The sequence below is a fragment of the Ceratotherium simum genome, chromosome 1 (assembly GCF_057802395.1).
Source record: "Ceratotherium simum simum isolate JZ-2026a chromosome 1, ASM5780239v1, whole genome shotgun sequence".
NCBI lineage: Eukaryota > Metazoa > Chordata > Mammalia > Perissodactyla > Rhinocerotidae > Ceratotherium > Ceratotherium simum.
In genome coordinates this window covers 102,688,671-102,702,163 of record NC_141900.1, presented here as the reverse complement: position 1 = coordinate 102,702,163, position 13,493 = coordinate 102,688,671, and positions in this window count along the sequence as shown.

The following is a 13,493-nucleotide window of genomic DNA, read 5'->3' as shown; positions in this document are numbered from 1 at the left end:
ATAGGAAAGTGGTTGACTTTTTTTTTTTTTTGATGAGGAAGATTGGCGCTCAGCTGACATCTGTTGCCAATCCTTCTCTTTTTGCTTGAGGAAGATTGCTGCTGAGCTAACATCTGTGCCAATCTTCCTCTATTTTGTATATGGGACACCACCACAGCATGGCTTGATGAGCGGTGTGTAGGTCTGTGCCCAGGATCTAAACCTGAGAACCCCAGGCTGCTGAAGTGGAGAGCTCCAACTTAACCACTGTGCCACTGGGCTGGCCCTGGAAAGCGTTTGACTTTTGAATATTAACCTTGTATCCTATAACCTTGCTATAACTGCTTACTAGTTCCAGGAGTTTTTTTGTTGATTCTTTTTGATTTTCTACACTGATGACATATCATCTGTGAACAAAGACAGTTTTTTTTCTTCCTTCCCAATCTGTATATGTTTTACTTCCTTTTCTTGTCTTACTGCATTATGTAGGACTTCTAGTATGATGTTGAAAAGGAGTGGTGAGAGGGAACATCCCTGCCTTGTTCCTGATCTTAGTGCGAAAGCTTTGAGTTTCTCACCATTAAGTACGATGTTAGCTGTAGGTTTCTTGTAGATGTTCTTTATGAAGTTGAGGAAGTTCCCCTCTATTCCTAGTTTGCAGAGAGTTTTTATCATGAATGGGTACTGGATTTTTGTCAAATGTGTTTTCTGTATCTATTGATACTATCATGTGATTTTTCTTCTTTAGCTTGTTGATGTGATGAATTATATTAATTGATCTTTTAATGTTGAACCCCAGCCTTGCATACCTGGGATAAATCCCACTTGGTCATGATGTATAATTCTTGTTATACATTGTTGGATTTGATTTGCTAATATTTTGTTGAGGAAGTGTGCATCTATGTTCATGGGAGATATTGGTTTGCAGTTTTCTTTCTTGTGATGTTTTTGTCTGGTTGGTATTAAGGTAATGTTGGCCTCGTAGAATGAGTTAGGAAGCATTCCTTCTACCTATATCTTCTGGAAGAGACTATAGAGAACTGGTATAATTCCTTCCTAAATGTTTGGTAGAATTCACCAGTAAACCCATCTGGGCCTGATGCGTTCTGTTTTGGAAGGTCGTTAATGATTGATTCAATTTCTTTAATAATATAGACCTAATCAGAGTGTCTATTTCTTCTTATATGAGTTTTAGAAGATTGTGTCTTTGAAAGAATTGGTCTGTTTCATCTAGGTTATCAAATTTGTGGGCATAGAGTTGTTCACAATATTCCTTTATTATCCTTTTAATGTCCATGAGATCTGTAGTGATGTCCCTCTTTCATTTCTGGTATTAGTAGCTTAGGTCATTTCTCTTTTTCCTCTTAGTTAGCTTGGCTAAAGGCTTATTGATTTTATTTATCTCTTCAAAGAACCAGCTTTTGGTTTTGTTGATTTTCTCTGTTGATTTCTTTGTTTCAATTTCATTGATTTCTGCTATAACTTTTATTATTACTTTTCTTCCACTTACTTTGGATTTAATTTTGCTCTTCTTTTTTTGGTTTCCTAAAGTGGAAGCTTAAATGATTGATTTTAGATCTTCCTTTTTTTAAAATATTTGTATTTAATGCTATAAAATATCCTTCTAAGCACTGCTTTTGCTGCATCTCACAAATTTTGATAAACTGTATTTCATTTTCATTTAGTTCAAATATTTTTAAATTTCTCTTGAGATTTCTTCTTTGATCCATGAATTATTTAGATGTGTGCTGTTTAATCTCCAAGTATTTTAGATTTGCCAGCTAGCTTTCTGTTTCTGATTTCTAGTTTAATTCTATTGTGGTCTGAGAGAAGATATTGTATGATTTCTGTTCTTTTAAATTTGTTAAGGTGTGTTTTATGACCTAGAATGTAGTCTGTCTTGGTGAATGTCTCATGTGAGCTTGAGAAGAATGCGTATTCTGCTGTTGTTGGATGAAGTAGTCTATAGATGTCAATGGATGACTTATGTGTAATAAAGTGAGTCTTGGGGAACCAGAGGAATTCACTCCTCAAACAAACGCTTGAGCCGAGTCCATGTGTGTTTGTTAGCTGTACGCCTGGGAGTTCTCCAACTTAACTCCTGTGTAGAATACAATGTGTATTAAAGGAAACATTTAAAATGGGCTAATTCCACCCTTATAGGTATATTATTAAATTCAAGAGTAACTGCAGCAATATTTTAGAACTTAGATCAACAAAAGATTTGGGGAGAGGGGCATTTCGTCTCTGGCATTGTTTAAAATTGCCAGCGCATGATGATGATAAAAAGCAGGCCACCTTCTAGTTGGTTTTATGATTGTTTTTAAGTCCCCCTTGGATAGCTGCCTGCACCTGGTGGCAATGTGTCCACCCCCGGGCACATTCCCCTCCTGATGTGTCCTCTCTTTGGAGTTCCAGGCCCCGGGAAGAGTTGTTCTTTCTGTCATTTTTCATTCGGGGTGTTGGGTCTAAATGATTCTGCTCACAGCCACTTGGGCCCTGACGGGGTGGCAAGTCCCCTCCCTTCCTCGGGTGGGTGCTCACGGGGCACTTTATCTTGTTCCCTTTCTGCTTTCCAATACCAGCGTTTCCCGAAACGCTGCAAGGCTCTGCACTTCTCTGCTCTCCCTCTCTGCATATTCGTCCTTTGTCCTGGCTGTGGAGCTTGCTCCCTATTTGGCCCAGAATTGGGGGGGAGTGTTGAGTATTGCTTCCCACCCTCATCATCAATAACCCACATGTTTGGTGTGCCCTCCCCGCCCACGAGTGAGGATGGGGTTTGCCACAAGCAGGGCTACCTTAGCGCAACTTGGTAAAAGGACCCCCTTTCTCAACTTAAAACATTGTTTTCACATCGTTATTTATGTGTGAATAGTAACAATAGCAACAAACATAAAATCATTCCACATAAATGTATAAAGCGTGTATAAATGTCAAAATATTAAACATAAAATAATAGAAATAGGAATTTTAAATCATTATAAATAAAACCTCAAAATAACCAAGATACGATAATTTGCTATACAAGTCTTTTTTTTTTTATAATTTTTATTTATTTATTTATTTTTTTCCCCCAAGGCCCCAGTAGATAGTTGTATGTCATAGTTGCACATCCCTCTAGTTGCTGTATGTGGGACACGGCCTCAGCATGGCCGGAGAAGTGGCGCGTCGGGGCACGCCCGGGATCCGAACCCGGGCCTCCAGCAGAGGAGCGCGCGCACCCAACCAGCAAGCCACAGGCCGGCCCTCTATACAACAGTCTTGCTTTCATAGAAGGAAATGGCAGTTTTGATGCTTACTTGCATTACCTCATAGCACTGAATTTTTGTACTGACAAAATTCCCTCAACAAATAAACAATTTTTATAATATAAAATAGTAAACCATTACAAAGTAATTTCCAATTTCTGTCTAGGTAATACTTACTTTTTGGATAATGGAGGTAAATGTATATAAGTTATTACATAACGAAAGTGCTTGTAGATGTTATTTGGGAATTCAGCAATACAATTCTGACACAGTAAACAAACGGCTGAAGGTGGGAACCACAATGCAAACTATCAAATTTAGCCAATGTGCTAGTTAGTGCCAAGAGAGGATTTGTTTAATGTGAAAATAATCACTGATCAGTGCAGAAAAAGAGCTCCTTTTTTAGAAGCATAAACTGTTTCAGATATTAGATAAACAAGGTTTTACTCTTGTAAAATTTTTTCCTTCTTTGTAATTCCCAGTGGAACGATCTATATCAACCCTGTTAGAATAAAACTTCTTACATCCTTTAGTATATGTGATACTCTAATTTTGTAAAGAGATACTTTATTATTATTGCTGGAACATTGTTAAAATACATATATAAATCATTCATCACTGTAGTCAATACAATTATAACAAAAATATAAATATTTTGCAAAATAATGAAGATATCTGCAATGGGAGTGGCATCCATGTCTATGTGGTACCCTTGTGCAGGGCACACCCTGAACAACTGTACATGGATCCCAGGCTTTGGAGCATTGGTAGTCCTTCGGTCTTCCTTCTTGTAGGCACACACACACCCTCCAACAAGACCTGCCCTTCCAGTGAGGTGGGTAAAACATGCATAAATAACTAATCTGTGTCTGGAGACCAGGGCCAAGCTGACAGTTGCACAGTGGACTTACCTTGGTATTCTAATGTGGGATATTTTATTCTCCTTAGAAAACAGGTAACTTTCACATTGAAAATTGACATGAATATATTGTTTCGAAGGGGTTTTTTAACTTTTCTCTGGCATGCACTGGTGTTTTACAAACCACGCTGTTATAACTCACAGCCAAGCCTATGATATGAACAGTGTGGCTTGTAGGGAATGTCTGTTTCATCCATGTCCCTTGTCTCTCTGATTGTGGTTGGTCCTGTAAGCCCAGCAATTGTAACAAGTGGCATGATTGGATCTTTGTCCTTCAGAGCTCTTCCCACAGGCACATACAACCTCACCATTTGCTCACCACCTTCAATTTTTTTTTTCTGTAGTAAAATATACGTAACATAACGTTCACCATTTTAAGCATTTTAAAGCGTGCACTTCAGTGGCGTTAAATGCATCCACAGTGTTGTGTGACCCTCACCACCAGGCAGCTCTGGAACTCTTCTCGTCTCGTAAAACTGGGGCTCTAGATCCATTAAGCAACAGCTCCCCATTTTCTTCTACCACCAGCCCCTGGCAACCACCATTCTACTTTCTATCTCTATAAATTTGACTATTCCAATTGTCTCATGTAAGTGGAATCATACAGTATTTGCCTTTTTGTGACTGCCTTATTTCACTTAGCATAATGTCCTCAAGGTTCATTTATGTTGTAACATGTGTCAGAATTTCCTTCCTTTGTAAGGCTGAATATTATTCCATTATATGTGTATATCACCTTTTGTTTATCCATTCATCTGTTGATGGACATTTGAGGGTTTCCACTATTGGCTGTTGTGAATAATGTTATGAACATAGGTGTGCAAATATCTGTTAGTGTCCCTGCTTTTAATTCTTTTGGGTATGTACCCAGAAGTGGAATTGCTGGATCACATGGTAGTTCTATTTTTAATTTTTTAAGGAAACGCCACCCTGTTTTCCACAGCATCTGCACATTTTACCTTCCCACTAGCAGTGCACCGGGGTTCCAACTTCTCCACGTTGATCCATTATCTTTAATCATTTCTCCCTTTTTCCTCTTAGCCATACCCCTTTCCTTACCAGCCGTTTCAGTCCTCTCACTGCTTTTGCATAAATCAAACGTGGTGGGATAAACAGTCTACCTAAAAGACTTCCAAACAAGGGCAGTGGCAGCAATCAGTGGTGGACTGGCAGGGTGAGATGGAATGACCGCTTGACCTCTAGCGCCATCTGTTGGAAGTGGACAGAGTAACAAGCTTTGGCTCTAACACGGAAAGCCTGCAGGAGGCGAGTCAGCCCAGCCAAGATATGGGCTGGCCTGCCTGTGCAACACCTGCCTCTCTCAGAGACCCTGCGAAAGTCCTAGGAGAGGGTCCCGGGTCCCAGGAAGCTTTGGATGGAGAATTGAAGAAAGCCCCAGCTGACCGATGCCCACAAAAGTAGGGTCAGAGTCAAGTGGGGAGAGGTGGACAGAGGCAGAGGAATGTTCCTCTGGGGCATTTCCAAAGAAGTTGGGATGCAAGATGTTTATTAGGGATCAATACCTGTGAAAGAAAGGAGGAGAGCGGGACTGGGTGGAAGGAGAAGTTGAACTACGACGCAAATCCAGCAATCAGCAATCCAGTGCTGAGCTCTGGAGCAAATCGTGCCCATTAGAGTCGAACTAATTTTCAATATTTAAAAGTAAAGTGATACCCGGACAGACATTTGTACACCATGTTCGTAGCAGCATTGTTCACAACAGCCAAAGGGTGGAAAATCCCATGTGTCCATCAACGGACGAATGGATAAACAAAGTGTGGTATACATACACTGGAATATCATTCAGCTTTAAAAAGGAAGGAAATTCTGACATATATTACATACATGAACTTGAAGACATCATGCTAAGAATAAGCCAATCACAAAAGGACAGATACATACGAGTATTTGATTCCACTTATACAAGGTCCCTAGAGTGGTCGAATTCAGAGATAGAGAAAATAGAATGGTGGGTGCCAGGGTCTGGGGGAGCGGGGAGTGGGGAGTTGTTGTTTGATGGGTATGGAGTTTTAGTTTTGCAACATGAAGAGTTCAGGAGATGGGTAGCACAACAATGTGAATACACTTAACAGTATTCAACTGTACACTTAAAAATGGTTAAGACGGTAAATTTTGAGTTATGTATATTTTACCGCAATTTAAAAAAAAACAACAAAAAAGTAAAGAAATGTATCGTGCACGTGGCAGGTCGTCTAGAGTACAATGGGCCCCAGGTATGGTCCAGGCAGGGCCCTGGCTCGGTTTCTCTGGAACTCCTGGTCCTGCTTCACCTGCTCATCTCGTCCTCTGGCGGGCTTCCCTCTTCAGCAACTGGGATGACAGGCTTACTTGTTCACATCCAGCCGGAGATAGGTGCCTCCTCCTGCTGTGGAACAAAAATCTTTCCCATCAATAGGATGGGACCATGTGCCAGCTCACAATCAATACCAGACCCAGGTCAAGGCCATGCACTGATGGGCTGAGAGCCTGAAACGATTCCTGGCAAGGGAGTTGGAATTCCATATTGGAGTGCTAAATAAGATCATCCCTAAAGCTGGGAAAGGGCTTCTGTTAGGGAGAAGAGGGGGGTAACCCGTAGGAACCAGCGGCATCCACTACACCTTCATCACAATCCTAACAACAACAACTCCTCTTCCCTACACCCCACCCTTATGCCAGCCTTTTGTTTATTCATATATTTTGAAATCAGTGTAAATAATTCATCCTTGACCCACAGCAGGAGCCCAATATAGACTCCTGGATTATTTGACTCAAATTTCATGGCCTTCAGGGGATAAAATTTAGGAGAATTATCCAATTTGTTTGTTCACATGAATTCAATAGATAACTGCCAAATCTCCACTTTAGAAAAATCCACAGTTTTAGTCTTTTACAAATTTTGTTTAATAAATCAGCACAGTCAACGCTGACAAAGTGCAAACCTAAATCTCCAGTCTTACTGCCAGGCGCATTCTCTGTGAGTTCAGGTCGGTCAAATGGCACATCAAGATAGCCACTCTGGGTGACAAGTTGAATCGATTGCGGGGAGTGTGCGTAGGGTAGAGCTTTATTAAAGTCCACTCATTCTAAAGGCCTCAGAATAGTTGCCTGATAGCTTTGTCACAGTACATTGCACTTCTGAACAGGCAGTCATCGTGCATGCCTGAGCAGGACCGTACTGAGTGTGCGCAGCTCCCCTGCAACTCCGTTCCTCTCTTCCCTCATCTCTCCATTGGGTCTTAAGGAGCTTCGAAATTTTACCTAACCCACAGCAAATTTTCTTAAATAGAGTGTTGGTCTGCTCTTTCCTTCCACTATTAAGATTCTGGATGAAAGGAATTTTAGAACTGGGAAGGTCTTGGAGAATGTTACCTCCAAGGTTAACAAAGTCAGTGCCATTTACTCTGGAAGAGAATTCTCTCGATAAATCCCAATTTCCCATGTTAATTTCCCTGGTACTCCAGCTCAGCGTCCTGTGCTCCCAGCAGCAAGAGTAGAGAAATCACCAACGGCGTAGCTCCTGGCCCTGGGTCTGGAGATGGGGATTGGTCAAGGCGGCCTTGGGCTAGACCGCCGAGGGTCGTGAGGGGAGCAGAGGACCACTGTGGGGGGTTCTAAGCTATCGTTTCTTCAACACCAGCAGAAGCAGGGAGGCAATTTTGAGTGGAGGAGACCCTATTCTTTCTCCCCATCTTGGTGCTCTCTCTTGTCTCCTCATTTCCCTTCTTCAATCTCTCCTTTCTTCTGTAACTTTGTCTTTACTGGCCTAGAAATGGGATTAAAGTATCCTTTAAAATGTTAATTGTATTGATTAATTTAATATAGTTCTGTGTTTCTGTTGGTTTATTCTTTTTCAAGTGCATGAGCTGAAGGTATTACATTTATCTCTAACCAGGGAGATGGCACAGTTACCGTGGAGAGAATACCATGATGTTTTCAAGGTTCTGCCATGTTGTAGCAGTTATGGCAGGATAATATTCCACTGTACCGCATTTTATTTACGCATTCAGCAGTTGATAGACATTTGGGTTTGACTGTTATGACTCATGCTGCTATAAACATCCATGTACAAGTTTCTAGTATGAATTTAGGTCGTTCTCTATTTAGACAGGTCTTGATACGATTTTTATCACTGTAGGTCAGTGGATTACAGGAGATAAAAGATTCTCTACGCCTGCTCTTCAAAATAAGAGAAGGATAGCCCACAGGGAGGCATAGACAAAAATACTGATACTTATTTGTTGAGTGATTGAAAACAAAGATATAGTGCAAAAGAATCAAATGACGGTAAATGGTCAGACTGCCCTCCCCACGTGTTGATGGTAGATCCAAATAGATTAAATACAAGATGTGCAAATCATTTAATATTAATATCCTATGAGCATTATGGATCAAAAAAAAGGAAGAAAGAAATGAGGAAAGTGTTCAGAAAACCTCCCTGTGACGTACGTAATTCATGGGTGATCCAGAGCCACATAGTACAGCTCCAGGAGCATCTCAGTACAGCCACACAATAGACTCTGCATGAATGGTGCCCTGGGAGTTGTGCAGTGCACAGCCTGCCCAGCCAAACACAGTGGCACTGGGGAGGTCATCGTCTGATAGTGCCCAGAGCATCACGTTTGTAACAGGCTCTGCCTGTGTCGGGACCCGTGCTTCCCACGTCCACGCAGCAGGAGCCTAAAAAAGCATAAGGCCAATACTACGGGTTAACTTTTCTATTTAAATTGAAACACGACCCCTTGTAGCCCAATTTCTTTCACATCCTCTGCACCTTTGCTACTTCGCAGAGTGTGATCTAACCTCGCTCTGAAAGGGCATCTTGCCATTCACCACTTTTGAAATTTCAACCAAGAGGAAATTTGATACACACATGCATATACAGATCTTCTAATAAGAATATATAATAGAATATAGAATGTAATGATAGATTATATATAATATAGAATATTTATAATAGAATATAGACTATATATCTGTAACAGAGTATTACATTCTATATATTATATTTATCTATAAATAAATAAAGGTATTTATAACATATAAACATATTATATGTTATAAATATATAAATATATTATGTATAAATATATTATGTTATATATTATATAATAATTAGAATCAAATATATTCTAATAAGAAGCAAGATGTAATTGCTTTAGTTAATCACACACATAAGTCCACCTGAGTGCTACAAGGACAGAATGATCCTTTACTTCGAGTACGTTGTGCATCTTCCTGTCCAATAGGAGGAAATCGCTAATTACAGCATGAAACTAATCTTTCTATGAGTTCATTTTAAAAATTCAAATATTGTAATTAGAACATTGCCCAGGGATCCAATTTAAACTTAATGATACTTGCTAGCAGGCTCTGCTGTTTTAACTGGGACGATAATTATGCTACACATGATTGATGTGGTGATTAACTGCTACACGTGTCACAGCTGATAGCATTAGACAAAACAAACAAACCTTCCTCCGGAACTCACAGCCTCGTCATCCGAGGTCACAGAAACTGTCTCCTGCGCTCTAGTGACACCCACTTGCGGAGTTCTTGCTTCATGAGGATATTTGTTCAAAGTACAAACTCACTGGCAAGACTCAAGAGCGAGCCATGCACAAGGAAGGGGAAAGACAATACGGAAAAGGTGTTTGCGGCAGCTAATGTAGGAAGGGTGTGTGTGTGCACAGACGTGGGTGTCGCTGGGACGAGGGAAGTCAGGCCGCCAGAGGAACGCAGAGTACAATGTAAATAGCATTAAAAAACTGGCCCACTCAACTTTCCACCCAAGAGGACAGTATGGAAAGAGAGAGAAAAAAGTAACTTTCCAGTGGAGAAACCTGACAAACCTGCCTCAATCAAGTGATGCAGCTTAGGTCACAGTGAAACGTCACAGTGACAGTATGTGACTTTGATTCAATATGGTGAGAATGGTACTTCACGTCGGAGGTCTTCCTCTCAAAAACCCATAACCCCGGTCTAATCATGAGAAAAACATCAGAGGAATCCCAATTAGGAGACATTCTACAAAATACCTGATCAGCGAGGTCATCAAAAACACAGAAACTCAGAGAATCTGTTATAGCCAAGAGGAGCCTAAGGAGACCTAACTACTAACTGTGATGTGGTGTCCCACGTGAGATCCTGGATCAAAAAAAGGACCTTAAGGGGAAACAGGAGATCTGACTAAAGTGTGGGCTTTAGTCAATAATAACGTGTCAATATTGGCTTGTCGATTGTGGCAGATGTACTGTACTAATGTGAGATGTTAACAGTAGGGGAAACTGGGTGTGGGGTATATGAAACTCCCTGTACTATCTTCAAAATAGTTCTCTAAATCTAAAACTGTTCTAAAAAATTTATCTTTTTATTAAAACAAAAAACAGGCCTGCTCGAAGTTAACCAACGTCTAGCTACTTCCTTGGGAAGTGATCTATATGAGTGTCCACAAGCCGTCCTCTTGCAGTTGGGAAACCAGGGCACTCAGAGCAAGGGGTTTTCTCAGAGTTTTAACAGGAGGCCAAGACTGTAAGGCACGCTCTCTGTGGGGTCCTGGCTGGGAAGCAGTTTTCCCTCATAAAGCCAGCTGTTCACCGTGCTGGTGACATTGATGCTAGATCGTCCACCTTTCAACTGTATTCTTGAATTATGGATGTCAGTGGTACATAGGGGTAAACATGTGGTGTCTTCTAAATTCTTGGAAGGAGGGAAATAAGAATAAAGGTACCCAATTAGAAGTTAACCCATCAATTAGAGTAAACTAAGGAACTGTCTAATGATATGATGGAAGAATTGTAGTGTCAACTTAGGGAAGAAGAGCCAGGCTGTGGTTACATGAACTGAGTGGAACCTTATGCCTCTGTCCTGTTCCTTGTTTGGGGAAAGACTGTGATCAGACTGAAGATGGGTAAAGCAGCCTAAGGAACCCAGAGAGGGCCATGAGTGTCCAAGAGCTGGCCAGCAGAGGATACCCAGCCACCAGACCTGGGCTCTCTATATTCTGCACTCCAGTGTGTGTCATTCAGCAACTTCGCGTTGCTTAGGACTCGCTAACTGGCTCCCCATTATGGGTTGAAATGTGTCCCCCAAAAGATACGTTGAAGTCCTAACCTGGTACCTGTGAGTGTGACCTTATTTGCAAACAGGGCCATTGCAGATGTAATTAGCCAAGTTCAGATGAGGTCATACTGGAGTAGGATGGGCCCTTAATCCGCTATGGCTGGTGTCCTCATAAGAAGAGGAGAAGAGACACGTGGGGATAACGCCACGTGAAGATGTAGACACACAGGGGAGAGGGCCATGTGATGTCAGAGGCAGGCATCAGAGGGATGCAGCTGCAAGCCAAGGAAAGCCAAGGATTGCTGACAAACACTAGAAGCCGGGGAGGGGCAAGGAAGGATTCTCCTCTGCAGGTTCCAGAGGGAGCACGGCCCTGCTGACGTCTTCATTTTGGACTTCCAAGCTCCAGAACTTGGAGACAGTAAATTTCTGCTGTTTTAAGCCCCCCAGTTTGTGTTACTTTGTTTGGCAGCCCTCAGAGACTAATGTATTCACCCTCTTTTATTTTGGTATTAATTTGATAGTGCCAGCATTCTGGTCTGACCGGCTACTGTATGCCCATCTCAGTGAACTATTGCTTTACTCTCCGTGGACTGACACAACTGTTTCTGAACCTACAAGGATGAAGATCAGCCCCTGGACTGTGGCGCACTCAAGAGGAAAACATGGCCCTCTCCATCAACACGGGAGTCTCACCAAGTGCTTTTTATTCCACCCCCCACCCCCCGACTAAGAGAAAAGTGCAAAGAAAAGAGACCGGGAAGAAAGATGCCAAAGACTTTGAGTGGGATTGTGCAAGACTTTTTTTCTGCTTAAAACTAGAAAGTTTTTTTTCTATAATGTGCATGTATTGTCTTTATGGTTAGATAAAAACCAAATCTCTTATTTCTTGGTGGGAGGTAGGAGTCTCAAGTTCATTTTCATTGCATTCTGCGAGGTGGTCCCTGACTCCAGCGGGCCCTCACACTTAACTCCCACCTCGAGTGTATCCTCAGCCTCCCCCTTCCCCCACCAGAAAACATGCATGGTCTTCACCACCTTGAAAAACTGTGGTTGCCTATCGTCGTCCCAACACCACGGGCTCATTCCTTTCCTTCCACTCGCTGCCTAACCTATGACGTTTATTCTGGATCACAAGGGCTTGGTCAGGGAAACAGAGGCTACTCTACGAATTTCAAGCAGAAGGACATTTAACGAGGGTATTTGTTGCTTACATCACAGGAAGGGCTGGAGCAGCACAAGAGGGTAGTGGGGCCACTGCTACCTGCCCGAGGTGGCATATGCCACCATATTTCCACCATCACAGAAGGAAAAAGAGCTTCTACCCCCTGAATGACTTCCAGATTCCATTCAAGTCCATCTCAGGCAAAAGCCAAACTATATCTGGAAGCTTACTGGCACAGGAGTCTGTGAAGTGCGCTTCTCGGGTGTCCAGCCCCCACAGTACTGGAGTGAGATGGAAGAGGGAGGGAAATGTGTACTGTCACTAGATAATATCCATATTTCCTCTTTAATTTTCTCCAAATCCCCCTCCTCTCTCCAGGGTCACCAGTTCTTTCTATCTTGACAAATCCAAAGGCTGTCTCAATTCTTGTTCTCTTTAACCCAACTCTGATTATGTGGCCACTTTAAGTGGGTCTCCTCCCTCATCCTCCCTGACTCTGGTCTGGCCTGCCTTATCTCACTCTCCACCCTCTCCTGTTCCCTCCTCCAACGCTTTGAGTAGTCAAATTTGTCTGTCCCTTGACACATCTCTTCATGCCTATCTCTTCACACTCATGGCTTCAGCTATCACCAGTGTGCAAGAGCTGGATATTTCCACAGGAATGTCTCATTCTAACCTCAAACAACATTTCCAATACCAATTTTGTTGTCTTGTTCTGTCCTTCTGAACTGTCTCTCTCACCCAACTTCCCTGTTTTCATCCCTTTCCCTGGTATGAAACTCTGGAGTCTTCATTGATTTCCCCACACCTTGTCAATCACTTGCAATGTCTGAGTCCTTCACAATGTTTCTTCTGTGTGTTCTTTACTCTCCATTTCTAATCTTGTTCTGCTGCTTCTCTCTCATTAAACTATAGCAACAGATCCTTTCTGATCTGTGTGACGCTTGCTTATTACTCCCCTGCGGTGCCCTCACCGCAGTCTGTCCTGACATTCTCCTGCCTTTTCCAATCTTCCTTCAACACCATTTTCACCAAATAATACCTCAGTCAGAAATTAACAATGTTCCCCAACTGCCACAATTTACGTCCTTTTGCCAGATTTTAAGGTCCTCCAGAATCT